The sequence below is a fragment of the Dipodomys merriami genome, unplaced genomic scaffold (assembly GCF_024711535.1).
Source record: "Dipodomys merriami isolate MVZ:Mamm:240054 unplaced genomic scaffold, mDipMer1.0.p SCAF_504, whole genome shotgun sequence".
NCBI lineage: Eukaryota > Metazoa > Chordata > Mammalia > Rodentia > Heteromyidae > Dipodomys > Dipodomys merriami.
The window spans coordinates 713,845-727,942 of NW_027206074.1; positions in this window are offsets into that span (position 1 = coordinate 713,845).

Sequence of the window (14,098 nt, forward strand, 5' to 3'; positions counted from 1 at the left end):
CCATACCTTCTTAAAAATGTCCACCTCACTCTTTATCCAATGATGAGGACTATCACTTCCAGAGTATTTTAAATGCCACGTCTTGTCTGTGAGGAAGGAATGGGCCAGCTTCACTTTTCCATAGGTACCTGTGTCGAAGAGCTCTTTCTTCTGGTATTGTTTGATCTCCTCCTTCAAGGAGCTTGAGATTGCTTCTTTCTGTATTTCCATCCTTCTGCTAAAATGGCAGGTAGCAAGTCTACCTAAATAAATTAAATAAAATTAAGGAAAAACCAAGAAAGAGCAAAAAGAAATACCAAAATCCAAATAACAGCCCATCCCCACTACTAAAAAAATCATTTAAGTTTGATTCAGTCCAGCGGGTCATCAAGCAAGATCTCCAAGCTCTGTTAACTGATATAGGTTGGAGCACAGTGGCTTTCTATATATCCTTCATGCCCTCACACAATGGAGCAATCACAACCAGGCATAGTGATATCATAGATGAAATGGACCAATCAGAGTCTGGTCCAGTGAGGTCAGAGAAATTGTGGACCAATCACAGCCTGCCAACATTGACACTGTAGCTCTTAGACCTCAAAGACTGTTGCTAAGGAATCCATGTGGCTTGAAATTCCTCTGGTCATTCTCGTGGCATTTCTGAAACCACTAGGACAGTGGTCAAAATCCTCTGATTTTCTAGAGGAATACTGAATCTAATAAATTGCTTCTCTGGAGATACTAGCTAATAGCCTCCGTTATTGATGGCCACCTTATCCAATGTCTTTTTCCAGCAATAGCACTGCAAAAAGGACTCCGTCCTTCTCAAGGACAGCTGTGTCCTACAACATCCTCCTAAGGGGACAAGTTCCAGGGTGGCTTTGAGCCACCACCCTCACAATTCACCTTCCTGAATAGTTATGATTATAGGCCTGAGCCATTGGTGGGTACTTAGCTCATCTTTTACATTTGGAGGAAGTATATTTGTTAGAAAGTTGGGTTTTAGATATGTCCTTTTAACACTTTAAATTTGTAGCCCTTGCTGTCTAATAGTGAATCTAGTTTCTGATGAGATATTTGTCTTAACATCATTGAAGATTACTTGTGTGTGATGAGTTGTGTCTATGGGCTATGGGAAGTTTTCTGATTTTGTTTAATTAGAATGCGTCTTAATGTGGACCTGTGTAATTATGTTAATTGACTTTTTTGAGCTGATAGATTCCTGCATGGAAGGGTTCATGCTTTCAATCAAAATTGGGAAGTATTGGTTTTTATTCCTTCAAATACCATGTATTTTTATTTTTCCCTCTATACATATATATATATATATATTATACATTATATATATACATTGTATATGTGAATATACATATATATGCCTACATGTTCATATTATATATGCATTTATATACATATGTAGTTTCACATAGCTTCCACTTTTGTCATTGTTTATGTTAGGAAGTTTAGATTGATCCTAGCTACTCCATCAGAGTTAGAGTTTGAAGTTTCCCTCTTTATTTCTTGATGAAAATACGCATTACTCGATAAGGATATTGAAATAGGTATTAAGCACAGATAGCCTCTCTCTCTCTCTCTCTCTCTCTCTCTCTCTCTCTCTCTCTCTCTCTCTCTCTCTCTCTCTCTCTCTCTCTCTCTCTCTCTCTCTCTCTCTCTCTCCTCTCTCTCTCTCTCTCTCTCTCTCATTTCTTGCCTTGGTTAGGTCTCTGAGCACACGGCCATTGCTTCTCGGGTTCTTCTAGTGTGCTGTGAAATTTTACAGTGTCATATTCTGCTGCAAAAGCCACCAGGCAGACCTCCACTTGGAAGAGGAGCTTCTCAAAGGCAGTCTGCATGGGTGCACCTGCCTCCCTCTGTCTTGATGTCAGAGCCCCACAGCTACTTGGGGTGTCTTTAGCAGATGCCCTTTTGCCTGGACTGCTGACTGGTGACTGCTAGCCCAAGCACAGCCTTTAATTACTCATCAGATATCTGTGGTGGATCCTGGGGGTGTTCCCTTTTTGGTGGCTATGCTTGGAGCAAGGCAGGGGGAAGCAGAAGCCTCACTATGTTCTGACTTCTGGGGCACAACAAATGCCAAGCGTTTCTCTGAGCTCTTTACAGAATACATGGGCAGGTTCAGGAGCACAAGCTGAGCTCAAGGGTCCCCTAAACACAGGGTGGGCTATAGAGCCGGGCATCACAGATCTTTTTGATGGGCTGCGGGTACCATCTGGAAGCTGTTTGGACAATTAGGAGGTCTGAGTACATCATGAGATTAGATGTGGGACTCTGAGCTTCATCCATTGTTTGCAATAGGGCTGAGCCCTCCCTCCGGTATTGTCCTGGTGCTCTCAGAGTGTGTGCTGGTTTCTGGCAGTGAGAAAAGTTTAATGTGTGTTTTATTCCCTGAGTCTCACTAGGAAGTTCTATTGTTGGCAGGGATGATTCTGTCATTGGGAGGTCTGTGTGTTCTGTGTGTAAGGGAATCTACAGACTTCATAGCACATCTTGGCTTTCTCTCTGAATACTTAGTTTCTGTGAAAGACTGGTCTCGGAAAGGCCTAAGTGTTTAAGGCTTCAGATGCTTTATAGGTTTCCAGACATATCCAGGGCTTGTTCTTTTTGATCTTTCAATGACAGCTCTAATTTCCTCCCTTAGTCATAGTCTATTAACCCCTTTGACTCTGGCATAAATGAGGGTAACAGGCAGGACTGTTGTGTTGCTAAGTAAAGCAGACAGGGCTGCTTTGTTGCTGAGAAAAAGCAGGCAGGCCTGTCTTTTACATAGTTTCATTTTATTCCCCGAAGTTGGTAAATAAAGCCTCCAGATTGGCCTTCAGGAGCTGCTCATGATCATTGCTCCATTCCTTTTCCCTGCTCTTACCATACTGCCTTTCTATTTGAATACATTTTTATTTTTAATTTTTGTCAGAAACAAAGAGGCAATTAAAAATCTACATGTAATGTTAATTTTTATTCCGGAATTACTAAAATACATGATGAACATGTGAATTAAAGCAGCATAAAATGGCAGATGGCATGAGCTTGATCACTGTCCCTCTACTCTGTCTCTCTTGCTCTACCCTGGGGTGACCACTGCGAATTGTTAGTTATGTATCCCTTCATCTAAACCAAATTTGCACAAAGAACAGGCTATTTAAAGAGACTTGCCCACAGTTATCCAAGTCCCTCAAACTGCTATCTTAGTTGGAGGCCAATTTTCCATTCACACTATGGATTTTCATACGTCTACACTCAGGTTCACAGACCTGAGCCAAGTCTGTGCTGGAACCAGAACCGGAGGTGGTAACTTATTGATCACTAAGGGAGAAGTCTGCAATAGCTAGAAATCTGCCCTTTGCCTTTCCCACTAAGTCACAGTATCAGGTATGAGGACCAAGGCGTTAGACAGGCCTTTTAAAAGTTACTAGACTTTGGGTTTTAACTTTTGTAATTCCAAGTTTCTTTTCAGATCAAATATTGGGCCTGTACAACAGCAGCCCATGAGGAAGTGATGTCCAGAACTTGTGCAAGTGTCTCAGATTATTTGAATTTGTTTTTACTGAATTTTTTTCTACAATCCACACCTATGGCCAAATAGGGTGTAGAAAAACAAGGCCACTTCCACTAAACCAGATTGTTCATGTTCAAGACCTAACTTGAGTCCACTGCATTTGATGCAATACTGTTCAAAGGAACATTCATTCAGTGAGGAGTAAAACAGTGTATATCTGTCAGAGATAGATGTTAACCCTTGACTTTTAACGTTATAGGTGTTATTTGAGCCAGATGCTTGTGGCATATACCTGTAATCCTGGCTACTCAGCATTCTAATTTGAAGCCACCCAAGACCAGAATGTCTGTGAGACTTTTATCTCCAATTAACCACCAATAAGCCCGAAGTAGAGTTGTGGTTCAAGTGGTAGAGCATTAGTCTTGGACACAAAAGCTCAGGAACAGTACCCAGGCCCTCAGTTCAAGTGTCAGGGCTAGCAAACACATACCAAAAATGTGGTATTTGCAAGCAAAGAATAAATTTTAATTTGATCTCTTTTTAGCCAATTTAATGTCTGAGTTCTTGATCTGCAAGCCTCTTGGCCACTCTACTCCTGGAGAATAACAATTATTCAAGTGGAAAAGAAGTATCTAGAATGATTCTCCATTAGAGATGCTGATGTTTGAAAGACTGTGAAAAAAATACTTCAGTCTCTAAAAAAATATAACACTCACAGTGGAACCTCTGAATTTGTTCATTGATGGTCAGTATCTAGGCTTGAACTCAGAACCTGGGCTTTGTCCCTCAAGGCTAGCACTCTACCACTTGAGACACATCTCCACCTCTAGCCTCTTTGTCAGTCAATTGGAGTAAGAGTCCCATGGATTTTCCTATCTGAGCTGGATTTGAATAACGATCCTCAGATCTCAGCCTCCTGAGTAGCTAGGATTACAGGCTTGACCCTGTGATGGCTAATTGAAATTTAATGATACCTACTACCAGAGATGGTAGTTAAGGCATTTACATCCACCACAAAAGTCCAAGTTAATTTCAGCTATGGTTTCTCCAACACACTTAAGAGAAAGATCAATAGAGATCTATCATTAAACCTTAATAGTAGAATTCAAATACTCTTGGCTTATATTATTTTTTTTACTTGTGAGAATACCACACAAAGGAGTGAAAATTACATGGGCAAGATCTTGGTTTATTTTGAGTCCTGCTAAATCCTAGATGACCAGAGACAAATCCCAAAATACAAGTGTTAGGAGGTCAGAGACAGGAGAGTTCCCTGAAATTGCATTAAAATTAATATTAACAATAGTATCATTTGACTACCAATCTAACAAGTACACTTAATATAATTTTTTCCAAGCCTTACCATTTCCTAACAATTGGACCAATGTCATTATTTCTCATGGAGGCATAGAATCCCATTGTGTATATATACCACATTTTCTTGATCCATTCATCTACTGAGAGGCATCTGGGTGGGTTCCATATCTTACTTATGGTAAATAATGCTGCAATAATAAACATAGTCATGCTGGTAGCTTTAGTGTGGTCTTGTTTGTGATCCTTTGGGTAAATGCCCAAAAGTGGGATTGCTGGCAAATAGCGGAGCTCTATGTGGAGTCTTTTGAGGAACCTCCATATTGCTTTCCAAAGAGGTTGAACAAGTTTTCACTGTCACCAATGTTCACTTCTCTCCGCATGCCCTCAAGCATCTGTTGTTATTAGAGTTCTTGATTATTGCCATTCTAACTGGGGTGAGGTTGTATCTCTATGCTGTTATGATTTGCATTTCTTTTATGGCTAGAGAGGTTGAACATTTCTTCATATGTCTATTGGCAATCCTTCTTTCCTCTTCAGAGAAGTTTCTCTGTAAGTCTTTAGCCCATTTATTTATTGGGCAGTTGTTTCTTTGGAGATTTGTTCTTGGGGAATTTAATTTTTTAAGTTCCAGGTATATTTTAGATATGAGTCCCTTGTCGGTTGTATGGCTAGTGAAGATCTTCTCCCAATCTCTGGCCTTTTTATTGATCTTGCTATCTATGTACTTGGCCATGCAGAAGCTCTGCAATTTTGTGCAATCCCATTTGTTCAATCCTTCTTTGATTTGTTGTGTTTCTGGGACTCAATTAAGAAAATTTCGTCCTGTGACAAGGAGACCTAGTGTTTCTCCTATTCCATACTGTAATGTTTTCAGATTGTCTGCTTTGATTCTGAGGTCTTTGATCCATTTGGAGTTGATTCTGGTGCAGAATGATATATAAGAATCTAGCTTCCATTTTCTACAAGTAGTTAACCAATTTTGCCAGCACCATATACTGAAGAGGCTGTCTTTCTTCCATTCTATATTTTGAGCTCTGTTATCGAAGATTAGTTGGCTATAGGTCTGTGTGTTCATTTCTGTGTTTTCAATTCTGTTCCATTGGTCCTCAGGTCTGTTCTTGTGCCAGTACAATGCTCTTTTGATTACTAGGGCTTTGTAGTAGAGTTTGAAATTTGGTATTGATATTACTCCAGCCCTGTTCTTTCTGTTGAGGATTGTTTTTGCTATTCGGGGTCTTTTACTGTACCATATGTAGTTTTGGATTGGCTCTTCTAATTCCTTGAAGAATGAGGTTGGAATATTGATAGGTATTGCATTGAATTTGGAGATAGCCTTCGGAAGTATGGCCATTTTCACGATGGTGATCTTTCAAATCCAGGAGCATGGGAGTTTTTGTCACTTTCTAAGTTTTGATTTCCTTTTTCAGGTTTTCAAAGCTTTCATCATAAGTGTCCTTCACTTCATTGGTTAAGTTAATTCCTAGGTATTTTATTTTTTGTGGGGCTATTATGAATGGAATTGCTTTTCTAATTTCAGCCTCACTTTTTTCATTGTTGGAATACAGAAAAGCCATTGATTTTTGAGGGTTAATTGTATACCCTGCTACTTTGCCAAATTTTTGAATCAGCTTGATTAATTTGGGAGTTGTGTCTGTGGGATTCTTTAAACACAATATCATGTCATCTGCAAAGAGGGAGAGTTTTACTTCTTTTTTCCCTATTTGGATCACCTTTATGTTTGCATCTAGTCTTATTTATAGCTAGGCATTCTAATACTAGATTGAAGAGAAGTGGAGAGAGTGGACATCCTTGTCTCGTTCCTGAGTTAAGAGGAAATATCTTTAGTTTTTCACCATTAAATAGAATCCTGGCTGTTGGTTTGTCATATATAGCCTTTATTGTATTGATGAATGTTCCATGGATTCCTAATTTATCTAGAACCTTCATCATAAAGGGGTATTGGATCTTGTCAAATGCTTTTTCTGCATCTATTGAGATAACCATGTGGTTCTTATCCCTGCTCCTGATGATGTGATAAATTATACTAATTGATTTCCGTATATTGAACCAGCTTTGCATCCCTGAAATAATCCTGTTTTATCTTGGTGTATGATTTTTTGGATGAATTGTTGATGTCGATTGGCCAAAATTTTGATGAGAAGCTTTTCATGAATGTTCATCCAAGAAATAGTTCTATGGTCCTTTTTCTTTGATAAGACCCTGCCCGGTTATGGGATGAGGGTTATGATGGCTTCATAGAATGAGTTCCGTATTAAACTTTCTCTTTCAATTTCATTGAAGAATTGGAGGGGTATTAGTGTGAGTTCTGCTTTGAAGACCTTGTAGAATTCCGCTGTGAAATCATCTGGAACTGCACTTTTGTTAGAAGAGAGATCTCTTATTACTGTTTATATTTCAATGCTTGATATGGGCCTGTTAAGGTGATTTAACTTATCTTGGTGTAGCTTTGGCATGTCAGTATTTGCTATGAAAAGGTCCATTTCTGCCAACTTCTCAATGTTATTAGCATAAAGTTTTGAGAAGTATTCCCTTAAAATGTTCTGAGTCTTGGTTGTTTCCGTGGTGATGTTTCCATTCTCATCTCTGAGTTTATTTATTTGGGTATGTTCTTTTCTTTTTCTGATAAAATTTGCTAAGGGTCTGTCAATTTTGTTAATTTTTTCGAAGAACCAACTCTTTGTTTTGTTGATTCTTTGTATGGCTTTTTTTATTCTAATTCATTTAATTCTGATTTAAGTTTAATTATTTCTTTCTGTCCATTGGGTTGGGGTTTATCCTGCTGCTCTTTTTCAAGGAGGCTCAGTTGTCTCATTAAATTGTTGGTTTCAGATCTCTCAAATATGTCGATATAGGAACTCAGAGCTATAAACTTGCCTCGGAGTACTGTCTTTGCTGTGTCCTAGAGGAGTTGGTAATTTGTGTGCTCATTTTTGTTGAATATCTTGAACATTTGAATTTCATTTCTAATCTCTTCCATGACCCACTCATGATTCAGCAGTGTCTTGTTCAGCCACCATGTGTTACAGAACTTTCTTTAGTGGCTTTTGGTGTGGAGTCCTACTTTTAATCCCTTGTGGTCTGAGAGAATGCAAGCTATAACTTCAATGTATCTGAATTTGGACAAGTTTGCTTGTGGCCTAAAATGTGGTCTATTTTGGAAAATGTTCCATATGCTGCTGAGAAAAACGTGTATTCTGATGCTTCTGGGTGAAATCTTCGGTAGATGTCTGTTAAATCTAGTTGATCTATGTAGTTGTTTAGATATGGGGGTTCTTTGTTGAGTTTTTGCCATTGATTTATCTAGTGGGGATAGTGATGTGTTAAAGTCTCCAACAATTAATGTCTTTGGATCTATGTGGGATTTGAGGGAAAGTTGGGTTTCTTGGATAAATTTGGGTGCTCTGTTGTTTGTTGAATACATATTTAGAATTGTAATATCCTCTGAAGGAGAGATACATTAATTAGTATGTAGCAACCTTCTTTATCTGTTCTCACTAATTTTAAAGTGAATTCTATTTTATCAGATATTAGGATTGCAACTCGTGCCTGTTTATGGGGGCCGTTTGCTTGGTAGATTTTGTTTCAACCTTTCACATTGAAAATGTGTTTGTTTTTATGGGCAAGATGTGACTCCTGAAGGCAGCAGATAGAAGGTTCTTGCTTTTTAATCCAACTAGACTGTCTATGTCTCTTAATTGGAGAGTTAAGTCCATTAATGTTGAGAGATATAACTGAGAAGTATTTGGGAGTTTCCGCCATTTTATCCACCTTCTTGGGGGCTGTGGTAACTGGGTTCTTTCTATGGTACTTGGATTCTCAGGTTGGCTGCGGTTTCTTGGCCTTTTTTGTGGTCTTGTTGGTTTTCTATGAGTAGGACAACTTTAAGAACCTTTTGTAGGGCTGGTTTTTGTTTCATTTTTTCTTTGCTATGGAAGGTTTTTATTTGTCCTTCCTTTATGAAGGAGAGTTTATCTGAATACAGTTTTCTTGGTTGACTCTTGTTTGTCTTTACCGCATGGCATACATCAATCCAGGCTCTTCTTGCTTTGATTGTCACTGATGAAAATCTGAGGTGATTCTAACTGGTATCCCTTTATAGGTGATTGATCTTTTCTCCTTGACAGCTTTAAGGTTCTTTTCCTCGGTCTGAATTAATCCTGTGAGGATTATAATGTGAAGCTGGGTTGTCCTGTTCTGATCTGGTCATTTTTGGAATTTTAAAAGTTTCTTGGATCTGAATAGGCCTATCTTTTTGCATGTTTGGGAAGTTCTCTGCTAGGAACCTGTTAAACAAATTTCCTAGACCATTAAGTTCTGTTTCTAGGTGTTCCTCTACACACATTATCCTCAGATTAGGCCTTCTGATGGTGTCTTCCAAATGTTGAATAGATCTGTCATATTTCTTGGACTTTTCTTGGATGGTTGTATGTTCTTTCTCTATAATATCTAGGCTGTGTAAATGCCTAAGACATAGTAGATATCAATTAATACTAGACACATGGCTCTGGCACTCTCTACTAATATGCATTTATTTGCATACTACCACCTGCCTATCCATGTATGGCTATTTTGTCCACCTCGGGTCTTGATCTCAGTGCCTGCCAAGAATTTCATCCTCGAGTAAGAAGCCAAGTGTGACACCTGTTTTCCTTTTCTGGGAGAGTGCTGGGTGGCAGGCATGATGGAGAACAAATCTACATATCTAGATGCAATGTGATAGTACGTAAACAATGTCATACATGTTTAGGTGTCCTCACAGTCAATAAAATAAATGGTAAATAAATGAATAAAACAACAAATACAATGAATAACCACACCAAACATGATATAGACTGAACATTTATATGGAAATTCAATCTTATCTTTAAAATATATCTAAGGAGTATGATAGGGGCATAAATTCAGGCCTAGGGAAGAGGCCTGAATTTCTGGTCTTCAAGCATAGTGAGCTTCCCCTTCCCCCAGAGTGCAACATAGTTACCTAGTCCCTAAGTTTAAATCCGATGCCTCGCAGATAAAAAATCGCACATTCCAAGCCAAGGAGTTTCATTAGCATTTTTAATATTTTTTAAAGTTCACTTTGCCTTTATATGAAACATTTTGATTTTATAACATGAGAGTTTTTCAAAAAAGAGGTTTAAACTTTTACATTTCAGCATAGCACATTGGTGTTTTTGACCATCTGTCATGAATAGTAAGAATGAAAATGAGGATATCGTTTCTCCCTAGGAGGTTGGGACAGTTGATGTTATTTCTTATTTTTTCTATTTTTTTATTTTTTGTCGGTCGTGGGGCTTGCACTCTTGACTTCGGTGCTGCCCTGTGCCCTTCAGCTCAAGGCAAATGCTCAAGCACTCGATCCACATCACCACTTCCAGTTTTCTAGAGGTTTATTGTAGATAAGAGTCTCACAGACTTTCCTCCCTGGCTGGCCTTGAGTGGCCTTCCTCAAATATCAGCCTCCTGAGTAGCTAGGATTAAAGGCGTGAGCCACCTGTGCCCGGTAGTTGATATTATTTCTATTTAGAGTTATTTTTATAATTATAAAATATCTGCAATTGTGTCCTGTGAGTTTTCCTCAGTGCCTACCACGAAATAGACTAGGGGAGTCCTCATACCACCAAAGGTTGAGTTTCTGAATAAACACTCACTTCTGTGAGGGCAATAGGTACTTGTAAGCATTTTGGGAATAAACTGGATTCTAAAATGAAAAACAAAAACATTGGTACTACGATGTAGCTCAGTAGTGGAATAGTTGCCTAAAAAGCATAAGACCCTGGAAGAAAAGTTTCCTAAAGCTCAGAATGTTAGCATTTTGTATGAACAAACTTCTTTCCGTTTTTTTGTCGGTGGTGAGGCTTGAACTCTGAGATTGGGCATTATCCCTGCGCTCTTCTGCTCTTTGTGAGCACTCTACAGCTTGAGCCACACCACCATTTCCGGTTTTCTACTGGTTTATTGGAGGTAAGAGTTTCCCGGGGCTTGCTTTGAACCTTCATCCTCACCTCTCAGCCTCCTGAGTAACTCGGATTATAGGTCTGAGCCACTGACACCTGGTACATGAACAAACATTTTAAGATTGATTCTAAAGAAAGAAACTTCGATCATAGATTTTGAACAAATAATTCATAATGCCATAGTTAAGGCACTAATTCAGAAGTATTTGTTCATTGGCTGGTTTCTTAGTTTATTTATATATATACATTATTTATATATATACACATATTATTAAAAACATAGCTTTGAAGTATACCTAAGAACCTATGTGCTCATGTAAAATTATACAAATGCACAAGTTTGATTTTTTTTCAGTTTGCTGGTACCATAAATTAGGTGGGATTTGTTGGTTAGCTTATTCTTGGCCATCCTCTTGTATAGAGGAGATGGGAAAATACGTAAGGTTCCTGGCAGGGAGTCAAATGGGAGCAGACTCCCCTATGGGAAAAACACATCCAAATACCCTGATCATAGTAACTAGGGGGTCAGGTCCTCTCCATTGTTGTGTCAGGGGGTCCTTCCACACATACACACACACACACACACACACACACACACACACACACACACACACATACATACACACACGAGGGTCACCATGCACCAGCTTGGTTTGTGGAGTGGATGGGGGAGAGTTTCCTCCAGCGGTAGGGCTGAGGGGAGATTAGTTCCCCCCGAGGAAGGAACTGGAGTTGGTGGGGAATGCTATGCTGAGGAGAGGCTGCAATTGCCATGGCCTGGAAGATTCCATGGCCTGAAAGGTTCAGGGCCCAGTCAGTGCTGCGATTGCAGTCAGGGGTGAGGGGGCAAACCCAGGGAAAGGGGGGCCCAGGGGCACACTGCAGTGGCAGCCAAGGCCAGGGACCAGTGGGGGTGGGCGTACATGCAGGGCGGGGGTGGGGCAGCCGAGGAGAGGAGTGGAGGGCAGAGAGTGAGGTCAGAGAGAAGAGCAAGCACATGCAGGAGGGGAAGTGGCCTCAGCGGCTGGCGGCCACTTGGATCATAGTGTGGGTCCTGGCCAGGAGCAGAGAGCATGTGGAGCCAGGACGGCAGGCACATTGCCAAGCAGTCTCATGGAGGCGAGGCAGCCATGGCACCCCTGAGTCTGAGATCCTGGCAGAGGGAGCAAGGCCGCGGTAGCTGAGGTGCAGCAATGGAGACAGTTGCTGCTGAGGCTGGGGTGGTGGTGGAAGTAGCGGTTCCTGGGAAGGAGGCCGCTGAGTTGCTGGCAAGGACTGCTGAGGAATTGGCAGCAGCAGCAGCTGAGGAGGAGGAGCAGAAGAAGCTCACAGCCTTGCCAGGCACCCTCAGACGCCCCCGCCCCCTCCCAGCAGTGGCGCATTTCACACATGGTGCTGCCAGCTTGGATCCTTGGTGCCTCTCTCAGTTGCCTGGCGGAAATGGTGCGGCCCTAACCTGCTTTCAGCCCTGACTTGATCCTGGCCCCAGGTCCTCAGACTCCAGGGCCTGCAAGCACCAAGAGCCACCACCTACAGCTTCTCCCCAGCAGCACACATAAGTGCTGCCCCTTTGGCCCACACCCCGTGACCCCTGTAGCTCGTGACTCCCTGTCACCCCGCCAGTGGACCCAGACCTGTGCCTCCCGCCTCCCCTCTCCTGTCCCACCCGCACCTCTCTCATTCCCCACAGTCTGCCCTGGCTCTGCCATATGACACCCAATTGCTGGGGTGTGGTGTCGACCCTGGGATCCCACCCCCATCCCTAGTGGCCAATGTCCCCAGGAAAAGGGGAGATGAAGAAATGGGTGAGGAGGGGACACCACAGAGCCTAGAGCAGTGGGAGCCACACAGCCGCATATCTGCACCCTTCCTCTCCCTGGTGGGAACCTGATGGCTTTAGTCAGAGGTGGGTAGGCCCAGAATCATATCATCCATGTAGGCATAGACAAGGGAGGTATCTGAACCCAGCAGAGGCTCTAAAAGTGTGGCCAAGTATTGTTGGCAGAAGGCCATACCCTGTGGCAGCACCATCCATTCAAACCGCCGATCAGGCTGGGAAAAATTAAGAGAAGGTGTAGAGAAAGCAAACTTCTCACAGTCATCTGGATGCAGAGGGATAGGAAAAATAACAATCTTTAATATCAATCACAACCAAGGTATATTCTGAAGGTATAGCAGGAGTCCAGGGCATGCCTCTTAGCGGTGTTCCTCCTAGCTCCATCCTTTCATTTACCTTACTTAGGTCTTGGAGCATCCTCCAAGCCCAGGAGGCATTTTGAATAACAAATACGGGTGTGTTCCAAGGACTTATAGAAGGGCGGATATGCACTAGGCTTATCTGTTCCTCCACCAGAAGGTGGAGGGCTTCAAGTTTAGGTTTGGTCAATGGCCACTGCTCCACCCAGATTGGGCTTCCTGGCTTCCAACTAATGGGAGGTACTCGGGGGCAGTGGCCTTTAGGATTGGGGGTGCACCCGAGCAGGTCCCCTATGTTCTTCTCTGTAATTATGAAAGTTAAAAAAATCCCTTTCCTTAACTCCCTCAAGATCCTGTTTAAGCCTTTGAGCTTCTTCCCTATCCAGGATATCATCATATGATGCTCGATGTTCTGTAGTGACCATGGCATCCATTTGTCTTAGCATATCTTGCCCTAGTAAATTGGCAGTGAGGTTCTTTGCCACAAAAGGGTGTATATTTCCTTGTTCTCCATCTGGGCTACTCCATGTCATAAGGGCAACTGTTTCTTTGGACTGGGAATTGCCCCCTACCACCAATATTGGGGGCCCAGGTGCAAGCTTCCAGTCCAAGGGCACTTCCTCCTCCCTGAGTATGGTTTGGTTTGCCCCAGTGTCAATTAAGCAGTGAAACCTCTTTCTGCCTATGAAAATACTCATTTTAGGGTGGAGTCCATCCACCAGGGGGATGGTCCAATGGGCCTGGGTCACCCTGCCACGAGGCTGCCTGGGCCTCACAGCAGAGGGGGTTCCTCCTTGAGTTAATGGGGCTAGAGGATGCCCCTCCTCTAGTTTAAAGACTTCCCATGTAAATCAAACTTGTATCCCTCCATGCCCCTGGGGCAGGGTGTAGGGGGCGGTTTGCTTTCAGGCCGGTTGGTGGGGGAGTGTTGTAAACAGTCCCTCTTAAAGTTCCCCTCCTGCCCGCATTTAAAACAAGTCACTCTCCCCGATAGTCTTGGAGTTCTTTGGCCCTGGGGTGCCAGCGCCTGAGTAATAGCCTCAGTCATTGTAGATGCCAGAGCCTGTAAAGCTAAAGCTAGTGATTGGGACTGGTGCTGTTGCGTTCCCACATC